Here is a 25,744-nt window from a genome sequence, read left to right as displayed (position 1 = left end):
ACAAAATGATTCAACCTTACGAAAATTGCACCTCCAGTAATCCATTATATCTTAACTTACACATTAAGATTTTAAAACCTCCATCTGGTGGACAGAATCTGACCCCTTTTGATTTATAAGCAACCTGTTTTCACAGGTAAGCACATTTCTTGTTTCTTGGACCACCTGGCTGAGGTGGGAACAGATGAGGCAAGCCTGTTCTCCAGTGGGCTAATCCTGCTCACCAACATGCCATGCAGACGCAGGGATGGGGGGCATCTAACATCTACAGAATCGGAGCTCAAGTTCCTCCTGGAACCCGGAGGCTTATGAAATCACCCCATAGCCCTAATCCATGGGAAGAGCTGAAACACAGTCTCCATCAGCAAATGGAGTTCAATCCTCTTGCCCGAGTGGGAGGGATGAGGGGTGTTCTTGGTGATTAAGAAAGGGGCACAAGGAAAAATTCCAACTGTACCCAGGGGTTAATAGGGTTAATAGGTTAATAGGGTTGCTGCTATGGTTAAGGGTTTCTCAGAGTGGAACCTGCTATCTGCTTGCATCAGCATCATCCAAAGCTGGGAGAGAAAATATGTCTGTTGAATAATATGGTTCTATTTTTCCTGTGATTCTGAAAGAGTGGCTCAATCGGTCAAGAATCTGCCTGCAATGCAGGAGACCTGGGTTGGATCCCTGGGTTGGGAAGATCCCCTGGAGAAGGAAATGGCAACCTACTCCAGGATTCTTGCCTGAGAAATCCCATGGACAGAGGAGCCTGGTGGGCTCTAGTCCATGGGGTAGCAAGTGAAGTGAAGTTGCTCAGTCGTGTCCGACTCTTTGCGACCCCATGGACTGTAGTCTACCAGGTTCCTCCATCCATGGGATTTTTCAGGCAAGAATATTGGAGTGGGTTGCCATTTCCTTCTCCAGGAGATCTTCTCAACACAGGGATTGAACCCGGGTCTTCCGCATTGTAGGCAGACGCTTTACTGTCTGAGCCACCAGGGAAATCGTAAGAGGTGACTTATGGGGCCGCAAGAGGTGGCTATAACTTATTGAAAGTGATATGACTCTATGTGACTTAGACATACAGAGTATGATTAATTAAAATTTACAAAGTAAAATGCATAGCAAATTACAATTTGAGGAACACAATTACAGAAAAAATGGCACAGAACCTAGAGTGAGGTTGATAAACAGGACGCACATTTTAGATCCTATACATTTGTCATACAAATGAGTTTTCTGGCCGCCAGTGCAAGGAAGGGAACAAAATCAGCTTGTGAGACCAATTTGTCTTCTCAAGAGAAGGATAATTACTTAGGAAACTAAGTATTGAATGACAGAGGTTTCTTTCAAACATGTTGAGTGTGAAGCTCTGAAGCAATCTAGACAGAATATTAGTTTTTAAAAAACAGAATTTTTGTTTCAATTTAATAGTTTAACAGGCTGACAACTTATAATTGCCAGGAGGATTGGATAAATGGAAGCCAGAATTCCGGTGTTATGACAAAAAGAGGAGGCTGGGAAAGGAATATATTTGAGTGCTGAGCTTATTTTTAAATTTGGTTTTACCAATTTACAGTTGAAGCAGATGATTTTTGACACTTGAAAAATATCTAAGTTTCTGATCATGTTTTTTAATTTTAGCTTTAGGAAATTGCTGAATAAATTATTTAATATGTAAATAAATAATATTAGAGAATCAGGATGTTGGATTTTCTCTTTATTTGATCCATATTACTTTCAAAGCTTGCAAAAAAGTGTTAAGTGTGGATTTAATCAATTTTTTTGCCAAGAAGCATATATAGGAGGTCATTTTAGTGGGTATATTAATCATGTGAAAGCTGAAAGTTTTATGAACCTTAAAGTAGCATATTTTACTACAAAGGCTTAAATATGTCTTTATGAGAAAAAGGAATCTTTTGTTGACAAATTATAGTCTAATAGAAGAACAGAGTGAAGGTAAATTAGTTTAACTTTTTTGATAGATCGTTTATGTATATCATTTTCCCACCTACAAAAGCCAAAGATTTTTAAAAATCAGAATGATCTTTCTCTTAATTCCTTAAAAACTATTTGCAATAGAGGGAGGGGAAGAGCAAGAAAGAAGTGTTCCATATCGTACCCATGCCGGATGCCAGGCCGGGTGCAGGTGACCCCATGGTCACTGGGGCTTTCAAGGAAGAAATGCAAGCGGTAAGGGCTCCACCTTGCAGATGAGGAAACACAAACTCAACTTCAGTGTCTGCTTTAGGTTCAACTGTAAACAACTTTAGGAAGCGGAATTGCAGCTCACTTATCCTAATCCCAAATCATGCTCTCGATTCGACTATGTTAGAAAAAAAAAATCAAAATGACTTGTTTTCTTTTCATCCCGTAATAAAAAGACTGAGGATTTCATAGGAAAGAAAAAAAGTTTACCAACACATGATAATTTTAAAATATAATCTCATCTTAAAACAGAAATATGACAAGTGAAAAGAAAACCAAAGGAGGAGGTGAAACTGATTTATTTGACAAAGTTTTATTGAGTGCTAGTCACCATTTTTAGACCAGAAGAGGATGGAGGCATAAAGAGATGACACTATCCATGCCCTCATTTTTAAGTTTGAAATTCAAATCATCCTAGGTATAAATGAATCAAGGCAGTATATTATTTTCTATCATGGTTATCTACACTTAACTTATGCATACAGAATGGAGATATGGTATTTAACAAACTTAGGTATTTCACCTTCTGTAAACAATTGAACTCATCTCACATGCTAGTAAAGTAATGCTCAAAATTCTCCAAGCCAGGCTTCAGCAATACCTGAACCATGAACTCCCTGATGTTCAAGCTGGTTTTAGAAAAGGCAGAGAAACCAGAGATCAAATTGCCAACATCCGCTGGATCATGGAAAAAGCAAGAGAGTTCCAGAAAAACATCTATTTCTGCTTTATTGACTATGCCAAAGCCTTTGACTGTGTGGATCACAATAAACTGTGGAAAATTCTGAAAGAGATGGGAATACCAGACCACCTAATCTGCCTCTTGAGAAATCTGTATGCAGGTCAGGAAGCAACAGTTAGAACTGGACATGGAACAACAGACTGGTTCCAGATAGGAAAAGGAGTACGTCAAGGCTGTATATTGTCACCCTGCTTATTTAACTTCTATGCAGAGTACATCATGAGAAACGCTGGACTGGAAGAAACACAAGCTGGAATCAAGATTGCCAGGAGAAATATCAATAACCTCAGATATGCAGATAACACCACCATTATGGCAGAAAGTGAAGAGGAGCTAAAAAGCCTCTTGATGAGAGTGAAAGAGGAGAGTGAAAAAGTTGGCTTAAAGCTCAACATTCAGAAAATGAAGATCATGGCATCTGGTCCCATCACTTCATGGGAAATAGATGGGAAATAGTAGAAACAGTGTCAGACTTTATTTTTGGGGGCTCCAAAATCATTGCAGATGGTGACTGCAGCCATGAAATTAAAAGATACTTACTCCTTGGAAGAAAAGTTATGACCAACCTAGATAGCATATTCAAAAGCAGAGACATTACTTTGCCGACTAAAGTCCGTCTAGTCAAGGCTATGGTTTTTCCTGTGGTCATGTATGGATGTGAGAGTTGGACTGTGAAGAAGGCTGAGCGCTGAAGAATTGATGCGTTTGAACTGTGGTGTTGGAGAAGACTCTTGAGAGTCCCTTGGACTGCAAGGAGATCCAACCAGTCCATCCTAAAGGAGATCAGCCCTGGGATTTCTTTGGAAGGAATGATGCTCAAGCTGAAACTCCAGTACTTTGGACACCTCATGTGAAGAGTTGACTCATTGGAAAAGACTCTGATGCTGGGAGGGATTAGGGGCAGGAGGAGAAGGGGAGGACCCATGATGAGATGGCTGGATGGCATCACGGACTCGATGGATGTGAGTCTGAGTGAACTCCGGGAGATGGTGATGGACAGGGAGGCCTGGCGTGCTGTGATTCGTGGGGTTGCAAAGAGTCGGACATGACTGAGCGACTGAACTGAACTGAACTGAAACTGTTTTTAACCTGAGAAATGAGGGCTGTGCAGAGATCAAGAGCATGGCCTCTGGGACTGGCATGGTCTGAATCTATATCTTCTTTCCACTCATTCCTGGTTGTCTTCTTCAAGCTCTAAGGGATTTGCCTGGAACACAGAGGTAAGACAAGGACCTGCCTGTTAGTGTCCTTACAAGCCTCACATGAGATGGGAGGGGGCAACAGCCAGCTACATGCCCAGCACACACCAGTCATTTTCTAATAAGCTACTCTTGATAGCTTACACTGCTATTAGCAGCCGTCTGTTAAGTCCAAATGGAAAAGTTGCAACTAGATCCTGTTTGCAATTAGAATAAACTCAGGAGTCTGGGATGCAAATTAGGTTTCTTCTATTAATATTCCCAGTCATTCTCTCCATATCCATTGCCCTCCTTCTATCTTTGCCCACATCTTCACATATTTTTATAGAACATAAAAATGAATAAGTTATAAGTATATATGTAGTATATAACATTTAATATATGATAAGGAAAATATATACAGACCATAGTAAAAGTAAAGTAAAGTCACTCAGTCATGTCCGACTCTTTGTGACCCCATGGACTGTAGCCTACAAGGCTCCACCCTCCATAGAATTCTCCAGGCAAGAATACTGGAGTGGGTTGCCATTTCCTTCTCCAGGGGATCTTCCCAACCCAGGGATCGAACCCAGGTCTCCCACATTCCAGGCAGACGCTTTAACCTCTGAGCCACCAGGGAAGCCCATACATACACATATATATATTTGGCTGCACAGAACTTACCCAATCAGAGCTCAAACCCTTGTCCTTGGCAGTGGAGCACAGTCTTAACCACTGGCCCACTAAAGAAGTCTTCAGTTCAGTTCAGTTCAGTGACTCAGTTGTGTCCGACTCTTTGCGACCCCATGAATCACAGCACACCAGGCCTCCCTGTCCATCACCAGCTCCCGGAGTTCACTCAGACTCACGTCCATCGAGTCAGTGATGCCATCCAGCCATCTCATCCTCGGTCGTCCCCTTCTCCTCCTGCCCCCAATCCCTCCCAGCATCAGAGTCTTTTCCAATGAGTCAACTCTTCGCATGAGGTGGCCAAAGTACTGGAGTTTCAGCGTTAGCATCATTTCTTCCAAAGAAATCCCAGGGCTGATCTCCTTCAGAATGGACTGGTTGGATCTCCTTGCAGTCCAAGGGACTCTCAAGAGTCTTCTCCAACACCACAGTTCAAACGCATCAATTCTTTGGTGTTCAGCCTTCTTCACGGTCCAACTCTCACATCCATACATGACCACAGGAAAAACCATAGCCTTGACTAGACGGACCTTAGTCAGCTAAGTAATGTCTCTGCTTTTGAATATGCTATCTAGGTTGGTCATAACATTTCTTCCAAGGAGTAAGCGTCTTTTAATTTCATGGCTGCAGTCACCATCTGCTACGTATATATTTTAAAAATTAAGAGTCTTATATTGCCATTGATCTCCTAATCTACTTTGTTTCATCTTTCTGATTTTTTAAATATACTCTTCAAGGACAGGTATTAAAATCATCCTTTTGGGAGGCAAAATATTATGGTTCTACTTGGTATATCAGTTACTTGAACAATTAATTTTTTTGGCTATATGTACATTCAAGTTGATTTTATTATTAGCTTTTAATATAGCATGTGAAGAGAAAGAAGATCAATGGCAAAGCTTAAACAGCAAAATTTTGAAAAGAAAATGACAGACTGCCAGTTAATTACTTGGGCATCACCTTACTCCCACTTTTTTCCTCTCTGTTTTTCCTTCATCTTTCTGTCTTTTCCATTCTAAGGACCAGAACATTTCAATTGTACATGTGAAGTATTTTTAGCTTTCGAGAAAATGTTGCTTTGTTTGGAATACACAATGGAGAAGAGATATAAGAAAAAAAAAAGCTCAAAAATTAAATGATCAATTACTCAGCTATCAAGTCGTGAAGGAGCAATTAAATTCCCCAATAACTGAAAAACAATTTCATTCTTTATTTATTACTTTCTCTAAACACTAATGATTCACGTTGAAGAGTTCTATCTGCATTTTGAAAACAATTGAGTGTCTTAGATTAATGACGTGATTTGTCTGTGATTTCTCCATTATTCAAAAGAAGGGAGAGTACCAGCTTGGCTGCCCCACCCATGGCGTGTGTCACTAACTTCTGAGAGGGAGGTGTTCAAAGGCCAGATGTAAATGAGCAAGAATTCAATTAAACCAACAGAGAACAAGGACAGCCCTTGAGATGATATTGCAATTGTAGCTGTAACTTCTTGAAACACTATTTTTTTTTCATATGTCTTAGAACAGGCTGAAATAATTTTCCAATTCAGGGTCAAAATAAGTGAAAAAGAAAAAGAAACAAGGGAAACTACAAAAATAGAAAAACAAAAGCAGGAAAAGTCTTTTCACGTCTTCACCTTTAACCTTCTAGAACACATTTACTTGATGAACTCCTGCTAGGTTAAGTGCCAGGAACAGCTTCTAAAATCCTAGTAGAATAAATGTCATTCAAAATTAGATGCAATCCATTGTCAGTTTATGCAGAGAAACTGATTATCTAGAGGCTTTCTATCTGAAATGATTCCTTCATCAGTCTGTACTCTATGGTGGAGAATAACTCAAAAATAAACATTTGATTGGGCTAAAATATTTGACTGGGCTAACAATCTAGATTATTTATTGTTTTCTGCATGTTCATCTGAAAATGTCTCTTTTTAAAAAAATTATTTTTAATTGGAAGATAATTGCTTTAAAATACTGTGTTGGTTTCTTCCATATATCAACATAAATCAGCCATAGATACAGGGAAGGCTGGCATACCGTGGTCCGTGGGGTCACAAAGAGTCAGACATGTCTTAGCGACGGAGCAACATACATACGTCCCTTCTTTCCAACCTCTCTCCCTCCTCCCAGCCCATCCCACGGCTCTAGGCAGTCATAGAGTACTGTGTTGAGATTCCTGTGGCATACAGCAAATTCCTGCTGGCTATCTATTTTCCATACAGTACTATATATGCTTCAATGCTACGCTTTCAATTCCCCCCACCCTTTCCTTCCTCCACTCTACCCACACATCAGTTTTCTACGTCTGTGTCTCCATTACCGCCAAGGATATAGGTTCATCAGTGCTGTCTTTCTAGATCCCATACATCTGCATTAATAAGAAAATGTCTCTTTAACTTTCAAAGAGAGTTTAACCATTTTACATACAATGTGGAAAATGAAGAAAAGAAAGAAAAATGCCCATAATCATATCACTCTGAACTTACACAAATATGAATATGTCTATATATCATTAGTTTTGTTTTGTTTGGTAGTCAAAATCACAGTGCACCTTTAAATATTTGACAGTTGAAATAAATGTATATGGCTTTAATTCCTGCTTTTCCCCCCTTGTAATAAGAACATGACTTCTTATTACTACATGGTCTTTAATAGTATCAGGGGCTGATTATAGATAGAGGACATACAATAATATATCCAGCCAGTCCATTCTAAAGGAGATCAGTCCTGAGTGTTCATTGGAAGGATTGATGTTAAAGCTGAAACTCCAATATTTTGGCCACCTGATGTGAAGAGCTGACTCATTTGAAAAGACCCTAATGCTGGGAAAGATTGAAGGTGAGAGGAGAAGGGGATGATAGAGGATGAGATGGTTGGATGGCATCACCAACTCAATGGACATGAGTTTGAGTAAACTCTGGGAGCTGGTGATGGACAGAGAGGCCTGGAGTGCTGCAGTCCATGGGGTCGCAAAGAGTCGGACACGACTGAGCAACTGAGGTGATCTGAATAATATGTCCAGGTTTCTGCTATCATTGGATATGTGTTTTCAAATATCTCTACAGATACTGAGCAGCTTCATATGTTTATGATGCCACTGTGATTATGAAAACAAAAACATTAGAAATCAATATATTTTAAAATCTTTCTTTATGAGAACAGCTTTTTATGTAAGTCCATTTTATTTCTAAATTTTAAAAAATTGAGAATGGGATTGACATGTAGACACTGCTATATTTAAAACAGCAAACAAGGACCTACTGTGTAGTGCAAGGAACTGTGCTCAATCTTCTGTAACGACCTATATGTACAAAGGATCTGATACATGTAACTGAATCACTTTGCTGTACATCTGAAACTAATACAACATTGTTAATCAACTATATTCCAATAGAAAATAAAACTTTAAAAGACAGAATTCCACATATTACTATCACATATCTGATATCTTTTTAGATTTATCCTCAAAGCCACACAGACAGAGACTGGTGGAATAAATATCAACTCATCCTTTCCAAAGAGTCTTTCCACTGATTAAGTTTGCTAATTTCCATTTATCAGATTAAGATATCTGGGAACAACGAACCAGGTCACCCCAAGTTACCTTCATTTCATGGCACACTCCTTGAATTCCCTCCTTCTTAGAAACATTTTGTAGGTGGCTGGCTGTTTTTCAGAGGAAAAGCAAAGCAGCTCAGACATTGCAGAAGTTATACAGCTACCTAATCGGCCTCCTACAGCTGTGTCCACAAGGAAAAACCCCAACACTAACTCTCTCCCTTAAAGTATGATCAGGGTAAGAACTTTCTGTGGTTCCACTCAGGAGTCTGAATCTGAATCGGCATCTGAGTCTTGGTGGAGAAAGAAAATGAACAAGAAAGAGATCAGCATCTAGGTACCGAACCATGACTATTAGTAGTAATATGTACTTTTCAGATATAGGTACTTTGAGAAGTTTGTGTTTTGTTTTTTTTTTCCTCTGTAAAAGATTATTTTTAATAGGATGAAACAATATTTCAACAGTTCCCCCTGTAAGGAATGACCTGGGGGGAGAAAGATTACATACATGTAGAATATATAAATGGAATAAATACACAGTTTAGCCCAGATTTGATGAGGCCTCAGGCTTCATGGGGTGGGTAGTTCCTGAATCTGGGACAAGAAGATCGTGTCTAATGGAAATTCTGTAAGGTATTCCACCTTGCAGAGTGTAGTGCGAAGGCCGGCTTTAGGCTACATCTTTTCCTGGGTGAGGGTCGTCAGGGAGGAGACTCTATTCTGGGAAGATTTCCTCTCCCCACTTAGGCACCAGTGCCCTCCTTCTGTAATCCCCAGGTCAAAACTAAAATGTGAATGGCTGATGATAGTTTAAAGTGTTACACCTCCCATGGGGAAGGGAATGCTAACAGGCATCAGAGCTTGAAGCTAAGCGGTGAGATTCAAAGGGAGAAATCCCAAGTACCAGGACATGCACGCTTTATCATCTGGCTGGTACAGGAGGATGGGGCAGTGCCAAGGCTTCTGAGCATCGTTATACACCTCGACACACAGTCTTCCACCCCGTTTATAGTTAAGGTCCGAATCCTGTAAGTACATACTGTATGGCAACACTTTTTCTTTTGAGGTGGGTGGAATAGGGGAGGGAGTCTTGCTGATGATTTTAAATCCCCTAGGCTTGTGGCAGAATCCACTCGACTCAGGTTTATTGGCTCAGTTCTTTAGGTCTCAGATCTCCGTATGGATGCTACTTATTAGTCACTTTTTAGGCAAGTCGGTTCATTTTCCTAGCCTGATATATTCAGTGCAGGGAGTAAAATATAAACAGTAGTCCCTACCTTCCCACATTTGTTGCATGGATTAGACGAAACATACATACATTTCTTTGCATATTGCCTGGCATGAAGCAGGCACTCCATCAATAGTATCTCTTTTGTTTCCTTAGTTACACGTTTTAAAGCTATTAATGGTTTGGAGTCAGAGGACTTTGAAAGTCATGGCCATTAATATTTTTAGCTAGTGAGTCTTAGAATCAAGCTGCATTTAATGTATCTTTTTTTCTTAGATTCCACATACAATTATTATCATACTATATTGGTCTTTCTCTGCCTTACTTCACTTAGTATCATCATTTCTAGGTCCACCCCTGTTGCTACAAAAGGCTTTATTTAATTCTTTTGGATGGCTGAGTACATATACACATCACTATGTATAGAAATAGATCATTGACAGGAACCTAGGGTATGGTGCAGGGAACTCTACTCAATGTTCTCTGATAACCTATATGGGAAAAGAATCAGAAAAAGAATGGATATAAGCAGAACTCAGTCACTTTGCTGTACACGGAAAAGTAATACAACATTGTAAGTCAACTGCACTCCAAAAAAGATAAAAATTACATTTAAAAAGATGCATTTAGTGATGACATTCTGGAAAATGAAACACAAAGACTGCTTTAAATGACTACTGCACCATTTTCTTTATTAACCCTCATCTCTGGGTCCGTCCATTTGAATAATATGAGCTGTCTGTGTCCACATTAATGATGATAACCCTCCTGTGGTGCTTGAAAGAGATAACAGTCCACAGTAGCAAAAATTCATATGAAGGATAGGATCAGGATTTGTCTGAGCAGATTTTATCTTAAATATTTAAAGACAAGCAGCAACCATTAATTTTAGTGTGAATCAAGAGACTGCATTTTAGCATGCAACTTCAAAAAATTATCTCTATGTTCCCTATGACTCTGAAGGGAAATGAAGACACTATAAATCATGATTTTTCCCAACCTCACTAAACGATTATGGAAAATATTGTATATACAGCACTTTTTAATGGTTTTCTGAACTTGTGGTCTTTCTTTAAAACTCTTTTGTTTCCCTAAATAGATGCCCAGCATTAAACCCATCTTTGGAGTGAAAATTGGTAATATCTAGTATTGGTGCTCTGTAGTGGCTCAGTCACATCTGACTCTTTGGCAATCGCATGGACTATAGCCCTCCAGGCTCCTCTGTCCATGAGATTTGCAAGGCAAGAATACTGGAGTGTCTTGCCGTTTCCTCCTCCAGGGGATCTTCCAGACCCAGATCAAACTTGCGATTCCTGAAGTGGCAAGTGGATTCTGGACCACTGATCCACCTGGGAAGCCCATAATATCCAGTATTACTAGAGAAGTAATTCTGGATCCCAAGTGTGTATCACAATCAACTGATCAGGGAATCATTAAAAAAAAAAATGCAGATTTGTGACTACCACTCCAGATTATGAGCTGCAATCTCTAAGTTAGGAAAGGCAATGCCAAAGAAGGCTCAAACTGAGCATGAGCGCACAGTTGCACTCATCTCACACGCTAGTGAAGTAAGGCTCAAAATTCTCCAAGCCAGGCTTCAGCAATACGTGAACCATGAACTTCCAGATGTTCAAGCTGGTTTTAGAAAAGGCAGAGGAACCAGAGATCAAATTGCCAGCATCTGCTGGATCATGGAAAAAGCAAGAGAGTTCCAGAAAAACATCTATTTCTGCTTTATTGACTATGCCAAAGCCTTTGACAGTGTGGATCACAATAAACTGTGGAAAATTCTGAGAGAGATGGGAATCCCAGACCACCTGACCTGCCTCTTGAGAAGTGTATATGCAGGTCAGGAAGCAAGTTAGAACTGGACATGGAACAACAGACTGGTTTCAAATAGGAAAAGGAGTACATCAAGGCTGTATATTGTGCAGAGTACATCATGAGAAACGCTGGGCTGGAAAAAGCACAAGCTGGAATCAAGATTGCCGGGAGAAATATCAATAACCTCAGATATGCAGATGACACCACCCTTATGGCAGGAAGTGAAGAGGAACTAAAAAGCCTCTTGATGAAATTAAAAGAGGAGAGTGAAAAAGTTGGCTTAAAGCTCAACATTCAGAAAACGAAGATCATGGCATCTAGTCCCATCACTTCATGGGAAATAGATGAGGAAACAGTGGAAACAGTGTCAGACTTTATTTTTGGGGGGCTCCAAAATCATTGCAGATGGTGACTGCAGCCATGAAATTAAAAGACATTTACTCCTTGGAAGGAAAGTGATGACCAACCTAGAGAGTATATTGAAAAGCAGAGATGTTACTTTGCCAACAAAAGTCCATCTGGTCAAGGCTATGGTTTTTCCAGTGGTCATGTACAGATGTGAAAGTTGGACTGTGAAGAAAGCTGAGCGCAGAAGAATTGATGCTTTTGAACTGTGGTGTTGTAGAAGACTCTTGAGAGTTCCTTGGTCTGCAAGGATATACAACCAGTCTATCCTAAAGGAAATCAGTCCTTGGTGTTCATTGGAAGGACTGATGCTGAAGCTGAAACTCCAGTACTTTGGCCACCTCATGCGAAGAGTTGACTCATTGGAAAAGACCCTGATGCTGGGAGGGATTAGGGGCAGGAGGAGAAGGGACGACCAAGGATGAGATGGCTGGATGGCATCACCAACTCGATGGACATGAGTTTGAATGAACTCCAGGAGTTGGTGATGGACAGGGAGGCCTGGCGTGCTGTGATTCGTGGGGTCGCAAAGAGTCGGACACGACTGAGTGGCTGAACTGAACTGAAGGAAAGGAACAGGTATCTTAATTTATTAAAAAACAGTTCTTCACAGGTAATTCTTATTAGTAGCCTGCTCTGAACCTGATGTAGAAACGTGCTTATAATGCACTTGGCAGCTCCCTGGTGGTTCCTGTGCTGACAAATAATGAAAAGGGACAGAGGAGGGGGACTGACACTTATAGCACATGTACATTCGTCATCTGCCACATGTGGCAATTAACATTCTTACCCATTTAAACAGCATGACTGGAGAGAAGCACATGATATCTATTCTGCAGTTGGAACACGTGGCTTTGAGAGATTATTGATTCTGCCTCGTTGGACACATAAACACTTCAATGATCAAGCCTGTTAAGAACCCAGATGTATCTAAAGAGGCTGTTCTTGCTATAGGGCCACACTGCCAAATATAAGTGATGTGAATTCAGTGGGTGAGATCTTGTTGAACGTCTATTTCAAGATCTCTTTGGTTAACTGCACTTCTCTTAATGCAAAATGTATAGCTACACATCAGTGATTCCTTTTCTAACATGTGAAAGATTCTTATGATGTGGAAGGCACAGGGAAAGTGGTGATGCACGGGACAATCAGAAAGGGGTCCTGGCTTCAGGTAGCCTACACACTCTCTGATTGTGATTGTGACAAATTCCCAAGGAAAAAGAAAGAAAGAAGTCAATGGGCAGCACTAAGCATGTAGCAAAGAAAAGATTACATCTCATCAAATTTACCACTAATCATAACATTTGCTGTTATCAGGGATACATATTTTATATTCCTTTAAGAAAAAATACACAATTTAAGTTGACCAGCATTTTAGTCCTGCAGGTACACAAATGGACCCTACCAGCTTCCTGCTGCTTTACAACGTCTTTCATTCAGTCTCGGAGACTTGGTCCTGTTCCCGTATGGCTTAGAGCGTGATAGTAATCCTTGTGCAAACATCTCAATAATATAACAGCCTGGCTTCATCTACCTGTGAGTATTTTCCTTTCTTAGGTCCCATAAAACACTTGATGGTTACTTTAATGCTTGCTTCCCTAATATCACATTCATAGCCAGCCCTCTGCTCTGTTTCTATGCTTTCTGCATATACAATAACTTGTGTTTTAGAAGTACAGGGTAGTGCAGTCTTTTAAAGGCATTTTAAATGGCAATTAACCTTCACATGTTTAGCGCTAGCTAGGTCCATAACTCAACTGAAGAAATGAAAGGACTAACAGTTATGGCCAAGCCAGCACACGCCCAGGCAGAGACTGCGACCTTACGACTTCTGCTTCATCAATGCGAGCGTGCATCTGGATTTCTGATCCATTAAAAGGTGAAAAATCGTACATCAAAAACCAACTTAAGACAGTAATTAAAGCCCAATAAGGACTTCTGAATGGGATGTGGAGGGAAAGCATTGTAGAGGGGTTACTTCTGAGTTCAACAGGGACAGTGAGTTTAAATGAATGCCACGAGAAGAGCAAGAAATCCGGGGGGGGAGTCGCTGAGACCAGGGGTACAGCAGGGAGAAAATGGGAGGGCGTTCAGGCAGGCGGTCCCCAGACACAGAAGGCGTGGTGCTTAAGCATGCCCGTATCTCAGTGTCAGATGCTCCTGTTACTCTGCACGCAAAATATCTGATGCATTCTATGGCCTGTTTAATAAACAACAGTCTTCAGACGAAAACCCAAGACCTTAGGAACTGGCCTCAAGCTCCAATTTCTGTTTTTCTCTCCCACTTAGCCCAGTGGTCCTTCAAGCTCCGCTATCTAGGGGAGCAAACCTTTCCACCCCCAAAACCTCTCTTGGGCATGTGGATTACTTCCAGCTGGACACAATCCAGGCCCAAAAGACTCAGGAAGACACCTTCTCACTAACTGCCCAAAGAATGTAGACAGAGGACCTGTTCAGTAAGGGAGCTGTCACTACAGGTCACTCACTAGTGTAGGAACAAGGTGTGTGAAAGGGAGGAAACTCGCAAGATCTGTTTGTTAAAATTCCTCTGTGGGTCCCACTCTCTCTGCCTGGCCCAGCAAACACTTATTTGATACATGTTCGCTTTCCATCTCCATATCAATTGCCTTCTGCCTCTTTGATGTCCATTACTACTGCCCCCAACATCCTCTTTGGCTTTAGCTGAACAATGGTATTATTCCAGGTGAGGATTTTGGCCATTTTGGTGAGTTACTCAGTTGTTTTTTTTTTTTTTTTTGGTGTCTCCCACATATACATGCTATTCGCCTTCTGTTGGATTTTCACGTCAATTCATTTTGAGACCAACCAGAAGAACCCAGCAGTATAGAGAAGAATTTCTTATCCCTCCATGCATTGCTTGGAGCATGCTTCTATCTGGACCTACGAGTCCTTTGGCTTGAATACACTGACCTCTTCCAATGCACAGTGATGGCAGGTATGAAAATTTCTCAACTGAAAAGCTTTCTTGGTGGTTCAGATGGTAAAGAATGTGCCTCCCAGTGTAGGAGACATAAGAGATTGGGCTTGATCCCTGAGTCAGGGAGATCCCCTGGAGAAGGGAATGGCAACCCGCTCCAGTACTCTCACCCGTGGACAGAGGAGCCTGGCAGGCTACAGTCCATGGAGTCGCAAAGAGGGGGACACGAATGAGCGCAGACGCTTTCATTTTTAAACCTTTCTGTAAGACAACTACACAAAAACTGCCTGAGGTTTATGCTTTGTCAGAGACTTAAGTGGGAGCAGGTGCCATTCAGCTGTTGTGATTGCCTGTTAGACTGTGGTCAGCCTGAAGAAGAGCCATCCTATTACTGATCGCTTCATGCCAACGCAGGGTGCAGAGCCATTAAGGGGTACCAGTGTGGCAGGCACCGAGTCACTTTTCTCAATGTGTGATTTTTCCCGCTTCTCCTCCATTGGGAAAGACGACAAGGTGGTTAGCTGGAGAGTGCACTGTGCGTGTTTATGTGTATCATTCATGAGGTTAGACACGATCTCAGCCCAGTCATGATTTGTCTCACTTTTGTGAAGCATTTCTTTGAAAAAGTTCAGGTACCGTAATTGCATTTTAAAGATACATAATAAATTAGGCTCTGGTTAGAAGGTTTGCTGAGGTGTGAACTAACCATTTTGTTCCTTTCTCTTTTATCAATGGTTGCTTCAAATCCCATGGTCTTGGGAAGACAAAAAGATGCACCAAAGTATCAAAGGCTATAGGTTTATTACTATACATTATGAATAATTTAATGCCATAACAAAATAACACACTGATAAAAGCCAACAAGTAATACTCTATTCACAGCTGACTGGATAATCAAAGCTATTGAAGGTGCTTTTTCTAATACTAATTTAAAATTTGCATTATGAATTCTTGCCTTTCCAAACCGATAACCTCTTTTTTGATAAGGAATACTGTACTCCCTTTACAGACCTCCACAATTGGGTTCAAAAGTACACTTTCAGTATATTTAGCAGAAGGAAAATACTTCACAGATAGAGAGTAATTTCACCTTAACTATTTTACCTTTTCCTTATTCTATTGGTCTAGTATGTGAAATTCTATGGTCTATGAATTTCCTATAAAGTTCCCCAAAGATCATACTGACCACAGGAAAACAAACTATAATTAGCCTATTTAAAAAAAAAAAAAAAGGTAGTTGGCCATCTATGGAAAAACTCAAACAGATTTTTGGCCAATCCAACAATACCATAATTTTATTGAAGAGTTAAAACTTAGTCATTGAGAACTGGCGATATTCAAATAGCCACTGGTTGCAAAACTAGTTGGCCATACTATGTAGACTGCCAATTATCCTTGATTATAGTTTCCACTGATTAACAGGTTATAATACAAATGTGTTGTCCTTCCCCATGGAGTCTGTCTACTAGATTATTAGTAGATGGCTCTCCTAGTTGTTCTTAGATGTTTTACATTGTCTTTACAACCAGAGAAACACACTATTTACAACCTTTGGTAACAGAACGCAACCTACCGGAGAAAACTGCACCAAGGTATTTGGTCATCCTTGAGTGACTTCTTTATTCACTGGGTTGTCTTATGTTTAGGTTTGTTTTGTTTCTAATCCCCATTGTCCACTGTAGACAAAGGAGGGAAGTTCAAGATCACTTTCAGTTCTTGGAGTAACTCAGATCCTTAGGAAGACATGATGCTTTATAAAAAAAGATACCACATTCTTTTCTCTTACAGAGGATGTGCTTAATCAAGAACAGAATCACTGAGGTCTTATCATCAATCACACAAAACAAGAGTCAGAAAGGCTGAGACATTTTCTGAGAGAAATCTCATGGGACTACTTTGCAGGCAGAGGGATAAAGAAGATTATAGAGACAATGGGTCTCCTAAGGACTAGGGTGTAGGTGCAAACGGCCCCTTCCTACCTCTGCCCATTTGCAAGCCTCACTCCCAGCTGGGAAATGACTAGTACTTTCTAGTAGAGACTGGGCCTTTTATCTGCTCTCCATACACTCTTATCTGAGGATTTAAATCTGTATGTCAGTCAGCTGCAGCTTCATAGAATTATGCCATCTTTTAAGTAATCAAAGCAGAGACTCTCTGAAATCAAATGATAAAACAGACAAGTAATGAGATTGATTTCAGCCTGTTTCTCTCAGAGAAGCTGAACTATAAAAGACTAAGGGAAGAAAGCCTAAGCCTTTTCTGGAATGGCTTGAGTTGTGAAGTATGTATTTTCATTTATATTTAGACATCAGCTCAAAAATATTTGGAGATAGCTAATATTAAAATATACTTGTTTAGAAGAAGGTATTTTGGGTATTATTCAATATGTCCTCCACCAGACCAACAGCAAAGTTACTACAATTGTTCTTTTTCATTTTCCTTTTCCTTAAGACAAGTTTCAAGTTACATTTTATACTTAAATACAGGTACTTGAACTATTTGGGCCAATTTTCTATGACAATGAAATTTGAAGCTTCTTTGTAAACCTTTCAAAGTCTTGTCAAATGACAACAGATGATAAAATATTTTTACCTCCTTTTAACTTTCCAAAGTAAGAGTTTACAAATAGTTTATGTATTCAATAAGTCCTCTTTGAACATCTGCTTCATACAAAGCTCCAAATTATTCCCAAAGGATAAAACAAACACAAAGAGGACCATTTCCTTCAAGTCTAGGAATTTATGATCTAATAAGGCTCTTAATGTCTTCGTGTTATCCTTTTTTTGTTGTTGTTCTTAAAAAAAAAAAAAACACACATTAAAATAGCGGAATTCACATTTAGTAAGTCTAACGAGAAGTTGTCTGCTGTACCATGGGGATGAAGTGATATTCATGAATACTTACTACATGTCAGTCATACGGTAGTGCTTTACAAGCATCAACTCATTTTCAAAAACAGTTCTCTGTGAAGCCATTTCAAATTTACTCCAAAATTGAAATACTAGTACAAGTACACTGAGAGACTTTGTTCATATTTCACCCACTTTCCAGATGATGCCCTCTCAGGCAAAAGGCCCTGATCCAGGATCACATACTGTGCTCACTTGTCCTGACTGGTTAATCCTCATGCAATCTGGAACTCTCCCTAGGTCTTTTCTTAACTTTTACGACTTGAACAGTTTTGGAGGTAACCAACCAGACGCTTTATGGAATGTCTATCAGTGTAGATTTGCTTACTGTTTACTCATGTTGCCATTGTTTGGTCACCAAGTGGAGTCCAGCTGTTTGTGACTCCATGGACCGTAGCCCGTCAGGCTCCTCTGTTCATGGGATCTCAAGACTGGATTCAAATGATGCATTTTGGGTTGGCACAGCACACAAGTCAGGCTGTACACACTTTACCATGTCCTGCTGGTGACATATCATCTTAATTGGCCCCTTTACTGACAAACTTGCTTTCAATTAACATTATTTTCTGATTGCCATAGGAATATACATTCCATCCCAAAGTTCAAATAATGAAAATATTACTAAAGTACCAAAGGAAAATTAAAGGGCTTCCTTGTCCCATAACTGTTCCAATCAGTTCAGTTCAGTCGCCCAGTCATGTCCGACTATTTGCAATCCCATGAACTGCAGCAGGCCAGGCCTCCCTGTCCATCACTAACTCCCAGAGTTTACCCAAACTCATGCCCATTCAGTTGGTGATGCCATCCTACCATCTCATCCTCCATCGTCCCCTTCTCCTCCTGCGCTAAATCTTTCCCAGCATCAGGGTCTCTTCTAATGAGTCAGTTCTTTGCATCAGGTAGCCAAAGTATTAGAGTTTCAGCTTCAACATCAGTTCTTCCAAAGAACACCCAAGACTGATCTCCTTTAGCATGGACTGGTTGGATGTTCTTGCAGTCCAAGGGACTCTCAAGAGTCTCCTCCAACACCACAGTTCAAAAGCATCGATTCTTCTGTGCTTAGATTTCTTTATAGTCCAACTCTCACATCCATACATGACTACTGGAAAAACCATAGCCTTGACTAGACAGACCTTTCAGTCAGTTCAGTTCAGTCATCCAATCATTTCTGACTCTTTGTGACCCCATGAATCGCAGCATGCCAGGCCTCCCTGTCCATCACCATCTCCCGGAGTTCACTCAAACTCACATCCATCGAGTCGGTGATGCCATCCAGCCATCTTATCCTCTGTCGTCCCCTTCTCCTCCTGCCCCCAATCCCTCCCAGCATCAGAGTCTTTTCCAATGAGTCAACTCTTCGCATGAGGTGGCCAAAGTACTGGAGTTTCAGCTTCAGCATCAGTCCTTCCAAAGAAATCCCAGGACTGATCTACTTTAGAATAGACTGGTTGGATCACCTTGCAGTCCAAGGGACTCTCGAAAGTGTTCTCCAACACCATAGTTCAAAAGCATCAACTCTTCGGTGCTCAGCTTTCTTCACAGTCCAACTCTCACATCCATACATGACCACTGGAAAAACCATAGCCTTGACTAGATGGACGTATGTTGGCAAAGTAATGTCTCTGCTTTTGAATATACTATCTAGGTTGTTCATAACTTTTCTTCCAAGGAGTAAGTGTCTTTTAATTTCATGGCTGCAGTCACTATCTGCAGTGATTTTGCAGCCCCCCCAAAACACAGTCTGACACTGTTTTCAGTGTTTCCCCATCTATTTCCAATGAAGTGATGGGACCAGATGCCATGATCTTCGTTTTCTGAATGTTGAGCTTTAAGCCAACTTTTTCACTCTCCTCTTTCACTTTCATCAAGAGGCTCTTTAGTTCCTCTTCACTTCCTGCCATGAGGGTGGTGTTTTCTGAGGTTATTGATATTTCTCCCGGTAATATTGATTCCAGCTTGTGCTTCTTCCAGCCCAGTGTTTCTCATGATGCACTCTGCATATGAGTCAAATAAGCAGGGTGACAATATACAGCCTTGATGTACTCCTTTTCCTATCTGGAACCAGTTGTTCAATGTTCAGTTCTAACTGTTGCTTCCTGACTTGCCTATAGGTTTCTCAAGAGGCAGGTCAAGGTGCCAAAGCCTTTGACTGTTGGATCACAATAAACTGTGGGTCAATTCTGAAAGAGATGAGAATACCAGACCACCTGATGGATCTTTAGGTGGGCATAAAACCACGATCCTGTTTGCATATCTTAATATTCAGTGATCCTACTTGTATGTTTCAAATTATTTCTCTTAATTCCCACAATGACCATACAAGCACTCTTTTTTTCTTTTTTTAGTCACCATTTGCTAAAAAGGACATTTGTCCAAGGTCACACACATAGGGAGCTAGGATGTGAAAAGAGGTGTTTTGACAACAAACCCCATGTTTTACTACATATTGAGTTATAAAGTCTAGTGGCATGTATAGGTATATGTCATGTATATGTCAACTATCAAATTGAAATCTTTATCTGTGAATGATTTTTTTTTTTTTTTTCTAGTTAACAGAATGTGAACTATGGAAGTAATATGATCCAGTTTAGGTGAAGGAAAATTTTCTCATCATCTTTACAGTATTGATCATAGTATTTTTCAAACCTATGACTGTTGACTGAACTCTCTAGAAGGCTTTTTAATTGCATCGTTACTTGTACTTTGTTTATATTATTTGTCGTCAAATAGTTTAAAATATTATAACCAGTATGTTCTGTTGAAAATAGTCCTGAGGTTAATGTTAAAGAAACTAGATTCTATTTCTAGCTTGTCACTGACCAGCTGTGAGACCATAGGTAATTTTCTTAATTTCTAGGTTCTTCCATTCTCTTTTCCATAAAATCAAGAAAATACTCTCCTTGCTTTCCCATATACTATGAAATTCAGGACAATGGAGAAATCAGTATGTGAGCAGATGGGAAGCGCTAGATCCCTATTTCTTCTCCTTTTCTCCTTTCTTGTCTTCCTCCTCCACTTCCAGCACCAACGAACTATGACAAATGGTGCCCTGCTACTCAGGGTGCAGAGACCACAACTTGCCATGATGAGAAGACAACCCACTTCCTTCCCCGAAGGTTCTGGAGATTCATACCAACTACCCCAAACTTTAAACCAAAGTTCATTACTCTTTGTCTTTCTCTTTCTCACAAAAAATGATATTTAAATGCCTTGAGGACCCTGATCTTAAAAAATGAAAGGCCTGGTATAGGATGAAGGCTGCTAGCTGGCAGGGAGAACAAAGTACCTTTCAGTCTCTCCAGAATTTTTTTTTTCCCCAATATTGAGATACAAGTTTCATATAAACCTCAGTAGGTGACTTTGCTGAGTTAAACTTAGCATTTACAAGCCCCCCTTCTATTTATTCTCCTCTCCCCACTCATGCCTCCCTCTCCACTTCCCTTCACCATGCTCCTTCCCTCAGAGTGTTTCAGGGTTTTTCCTGGGGAGGCTCTGTTGACTTTTTCCCTCCAACACCTGTCTTTCTTTTGGCAGAAGACAAAAATGAGTCATCATATATCCTTAGTCAATTCAAACTTGCATGAAGTTTATACTTGGACTTATTCAAAAGATGTTGCTTATTTTTGGGGGGGAGGGGATTCTTGAAAAAGGAGGGTAAATGAAGGAAATCCCTGTGTGCTTGAACGGCATGGAGGGGCAGGGAGCAGATGGGGCACTCCTGAAAAAAACACAAGAGGTTCTTATGGGGTGGCCTTGATGATGTATCCATCCATCCCAGATCATGATACTTACCATCTAGCTAGATAAATAGTGAAAGCATTTTTGTTATTGTTTAGCTGCTCAGTCTTGTCCAGCTCTTTTGTGATCCCATGAACTGTAGCCCACTAGACTCCTCTGTCAGTGGGATTTCCCAGGCAAGAATAAGATCTCTCTTTCTCTCTTTCCATTCATTTTTTGAATCATTCATCCATTATCAACTATGGCATGACAGTGTGAGGTTCTGTGGCAGGAGTTGGGGATAGAAAATTAGAGATAAATAAGACTCAGTCTCTGCTGTCAAAATGCCTACAGTATGGTAGGAGGATCAGATTATATACCAAAAATCACTTGAAAAAAGTGATTTGGCTTATTCTCTTCCACGAGGCCAGAATTGGAAAACTTGCATTTATTCTGAAGATACAGTGTCTCAACATTTGTTTTTCTAGATCTTGAACAAGAACAATCTTCCATGCATCTGTCAACCACTGAGAACAAGTTTTGCTCACCGCATACTCTACTGATCTCTTGCACAATCAACTCAACAAATAAAATTAGAAACCATGTCTCACAAAGAAAGTAAACAAAGAATAGAGAAATTATTAACTTGTAAATTAATTAAATTTTAATTTACCTTGGTAAAATTTAAATACCTTAAAAAAATATTACAAACTATATTGAAATTTCACTGTTTAAAATTGGCCATTCTCACAAAGTCAAAACAGAAAAGAAAAAAAAAAATGAGTCTTATTGTTATGTGACTACAGTATAATCTAAAGGAAGCCAAGAATATTGCTTTTTTTTCCCCATTGTGTTTTAAGATTACCTAAAACTCACTTCTCTTATTAACCTCATCTTAGAAAAATAGATATTACTGCTTACAATAAATATAAATTTTCTTCTTGCTGTATTTACTATTCTTTGTATTAGAAAAAATCTTAAACCAGTTATTAGCTCAAATCAATAAGTGGTCATTATCAATTTTTCCACGTTCAAGTCAATGTGCTGTTTGTGATTCTCTTATTTGGCAAATGTTGCTTATTCTGTAACCTTTGTAATGAGTAGTTAAGTCAGTGTAATGTGGTATCAGAAGGTCTCAATTTAATCCTCTTTGTAGTTCTGTAAATTTGGGCAAATCCTGTGTGTCCTTTTAGCACTATTATGAAGCTTAAATGATTAAACAAATTATTTGACCCCAGAATTAAATGATAAATGAGTATACATTAAATAATATTACAAGCAGTTTTATTTTCTTAAACATCCATTGAGAATCTTAGATCATTACAGCAATATTTCTTAGTAAGTAAACCATTAAGATTTAGGTCAACAATTTTATAATTTAAAAATATGGCATATTAGTCTCAGTTTGTGTGTGTGTATGTGTGTTGCTGATCTGAGGGGAGGGGTATATCCAGCTCGATTCATCCTCTTCAAATCATGGCCTTATTAACTGGCTGGGAGAGTGTAATAGGACATGCATTTTGGTCTTGGCCTTGATTTCAAGTGTCTGCTTCAATTCTGGGGTAATTTCCAGACAACGTTTTTAGCTGCTCTGCAGTAACGAGGCCTTTCATTGTCCCATCAGCGTGCGTCCTGCTTGAGAACGTGCCGTGGAAAGAAGCATGCCACTATGTCCATTCACGTCTGAATCTGCTTTTATTTTCGAGTCCTGGGGGTTTTTTGAAGGTCCACTGAAATACACTCTGCCTGCACTTTACAAATCTCTTCGACCAGCAAGCCCCTCACTGGCCTGTGCTCACAGAGAGAAGATGGATTCTGATGTGCGTGAGGGCACTGGGAGGGCCCTGAGAGGTGACAAATGAAAATTGGCCTGTCTGGTAAATTTCCAGGAAATCTGCCAGTCTTCATCATGGGCTCTTTGTGCATCAAGCCGAGGTCATAAATTAGAGGTTTCCTACCAGAGCTAGCCAGCACAGGCTTTCTGTTGGACCCACATTGTTTTAAAGTATTTGTCACTAGTTGCTAGCATTTAAAAATTATGAATTTCCTATAAACCTTGTCTGTTTGAAAGTTGCTAAGAGAGCAAATCTTAGAAGCTCTCATCAGAAAAAAAGCCTGTAACTGTGTATGGTTGATGGATGTTAACTAGACATTGGGATCATTCTACAACATAAACAAATATTGAATTAGTATGCTGCACACCTATAACTAGTTCAGGCAGACCTCAGAAGGTAGTGTGGGTTCAGTTCTGGATCACCAAAAGAAAATGGATGGGGCAATAAAGTGAGACATAAATTTTTCGGTTTCCTGGTGCATATAAGAGTTCTGTTTACACCAGGTGCACTGTGTGCTAAGTCGCTTCAGTCGGGTCTGACTCTTTGAGACCCCATGGACTGTATCCTGCCAGGCTCCTTTGTCAATGGGATTCTCCAGGCAAAAATACTGAAATGGGTTGCCATTTCCCTCTCCAGGGGATCTTGCAGACCAAGGGATCAACCCTGATCTCCTGCATTGCAGGCAGATTCTTTACCATCTGAGCCACTAGGACAGCATATTAAGTATGCAATAGCTGATGGCTAAACAACAACAAGAAATGTATAGTCCTTAATTAAAAGAATACTTTACAGCTAAAACACTGGGAACCATTATCTAGTAATGCAGGGTTGTCGCAGACTGTCAATTTGTAAAACAAAGAAAAAAGAAGAATATGCAAAGTGCAATGAAGTGAAGTATGCCTATATAAGGAGAAGGCAGTGGCACCCGCCCCAGTCCTCTTGCCTGGAAATCCCATGGATGGAGGAGCCTGGTGGGCTGCATGGGGTCGTAAGAGTCGGGCACGACTGAGCGACTTCACTTTCACTTTTCACTTTCATGCATTGGAGAAGGAAAGGGCAACCCACTCCAGTGTTCTTGCCTGGAAAATCCCAGGGACAGAGGAGCCTAGTGGGCTGCCATCTATAGGGTTGCACAGAGTCGGACACAACTGAAGCAACTTAGCAGCAGCAGCAGCATGCCTATATAACGTTGTATGTCAATTATATTTTAATTAAAAATTTAAAAAAAAAATCTGGGTTTTTGGCTTCTACGAAAAACACAGAAGTGACAAAATGGTTCCATACCCCATGCTGGGGGCTGAGCAGAAGCCCTACTCTGCAGCTGTGAAGAGGACAAACACGGGGCTTATCTCTGGTTCTACTCTTAGCTGTGTTCCTCACACAAGTTGCTTCCCTTCTCTCTGCCTCTGCTTTCTTGACCTTGAAATGGGGATGATAATTAGACCACTCATTCAGGTTGTTGTGGAGATAGAGTAAATGAATACCTATAAACCACACAGAAGAGTGCCTGATCCACAGTATGATTAGCGTAAACACCAGCAATTCCATCAGCTTTCTACTTTGCCCCAAACCGACCCACTCCATTTCATGGACTATTTTCTAACTTGCAGATGTTGGAATTTTTAACCTTTTGAATCATCATTATTTTCCCTGAAGTGAAATTGTAGATACAGACTCACTAGTCTCCAAAGACTCTAATAATTGGGGCTTTGTTCCATTTGTGCAGAGTCGTGTGTGACTCTTTGAGACTCTAAGGACTGTAGCCCGCCAGGCTCCTCTGTCCATGGGATTTCCCTGGTAAGAATACTGAAGTGGGTTGCCATTTCCTATTCCAGGAGATCTTCCCAACCCAGGGATTGAACTCATGTCTCCTGCATTGGGAAGTGGGTTCTTTTACCACTAGAGCAACCTGGGAAGACCCACTCTAATAAATAAGTGATTCACAAGTTTTAAAAAACTAATTTTTTTAATTAAAAAAAAAAGCTAGCATTCTACAAATTGTTAAAAAAAAATCTAAATTACCATTTGGAAATCCTGATACAGATTTTATAAATAAGTTATCTGTGAAAGACAGCCAGATTAAAGAATCTAAGACTCATGTTTCACCATCAGTTAAAATAGCTTATGAGTAACAAGGCAAGCTTTTGTTTACCATTTCAGCTATTTTTAGATTTAGTTATGGAACTCTGGAAGTGGAATGTAGATATTTATCTTTTTAAGAAAAATGGATTTGATAGTAATAATGTTTCATGTTGAAAAGGACATAAAATTGATTTTCTGATAAGAGTTCAAGTGATCCAATTAAAAAGCCATTACAAGTGATTATGATAAGTAACCGTGATACGTTTTCCAGCACTGTGGTTCTACAGTCTCTTTCTCCCCAGAAGCAGTGGGTAAGACAAAGCCCGGAAGATGAGTTAGAGCTCCAGGTTCTCCTGACACTGCCATTAGATGCCTGAGAACCTTCCTTAACCTTTCGAGAAGCCTCAGGATTCATCTACATAACACAGAATTCCTTTGTT

The 25,744-nt window shown here is 40.1% G+C and overlaps 1 protein-coding gene across 1 annotated transcript in view; it reads right to left on the bottom strand.

Annotated features, from left to right (window-relative positions):
- Positions 1–25,744, bottom strand: part of TENM3 (teneurin transmembrane protein 3) — a 2,757,765-nt gene that overhangs the window by 1,556,762 nt on the left and 1,175,259 nt on the right. The window lies entirely within an intron of this gene.

The sequence above is a fragment of the Ovis aries genome, chromosome 26, assembly GCF_016772045.2.
Source record: "Ovis aries strain OAR_USU_Benz2616 breed Rambouillet chromosome 26, ARS-UI_Ramb_v3.0, whole genome shotgun sequence".
NCBI classification, from domain to species: Eukaryota; Metazoa; Chordata; class Mammalia; order Artiodactyla; family Bovidae; genus Ovis; species Ovis aries.
This window is presented reverse-complemented; position numbering and strand designations above follow the sequence as displayed.